Genomic DNA, 957 nt, shown 5'->3' with positions numbered 1-957 from the left:
GCAGAAACCCCCTGCCTCCCTCCCGCCCACCTGGAAATGGGCGGTAGCCGGCTTCCTCCAGGAGAACCTGCCCTGGGACGGGACGTGCACCCCCACACTCCCCCCTCCCCATCCTACACGGGCTCAGCCCCCAGGCTCCCGGGTCCCCCGCAGACTGGAGCTTCCAGAAGGGCTCAAGCTCATGCCCGCAGAGCACTGAGGTGGGAGCAGGTTTCACCGGGTGTTGCGGCGTGGAGGGGCCCAAGGGAGGCCTGGCTTCCCCGACGTGGACGGTGAATCCTTGTATAAACTGGAAACTCCCTGCTCAGCGGCGGGTGCCGGTTCTCACACAGCAGAAGCTCCACCAACGTGCGCACGCCACCCCTGCGCTCTGTCCTCACTGGCACCGGATGCTGAATGAGTCAGCAGGTGGGCGGCAGGCACGATCCCCCCCACGTCTGCCTCCCACTCTGTCCAGGGGCCGGGAGGATCCAAGTCTGGAAAGCAAAGCAAAAAAAAGAAAAAAAAAAACCAAAAAAACCCAAGCATTCAAACGCTCCCTTTGCATGCCTTCTCTCCATTTCACAGATGCAGTAACTGAGGCCCGAGAACCAGCTGACTCGGCCAGGGCCACGCGGCCGGTTCGTGGAGGGCCTGCCCGCTCCCAGCTCGCCCGGAGCAGGTGGTGCTGGGCCCCCCACATCGCCCACTTCTGCTGGGACTGTTCCGGGAGCCGGGACCGGAACTCCAGAGAGGGAACGTTTGCCGGGCTGTGTCTTTGCGATATCCCCAGGCTTCCCGGCCCTGGGTGAGAGCCCAGGACCCCGCTGGGTGGACAGGCCGTCCTCCCCCCCGCCACTCCCAGGCCTGCGCTCAGCGGGCCCACCTCTGCCGACTCCCACTGTGCGCTGTGCCATCCTCCCCCTCGCGCAGTCTGGCCCTGCAGGTTTTCATCCATCAGGTGAGCAGCCGACGGGG

Source organism: Lynx canadensis, chromosome D1 (assembly GCF_007474595.2).
Source record: "Lynx canadensis isolate LIC74 chromosome D1, mLynCan4.pri.v2, whole genome shotgun sequence".
Taxonomy (NCBI): Eukaryota; Metazoa; Chordata; class Mammalia; order Carnivora; family Felidae; genus Lynx; species Lynx canadensis.
This window is presented reverse-complemented; position numbering follows the sequence as displayed.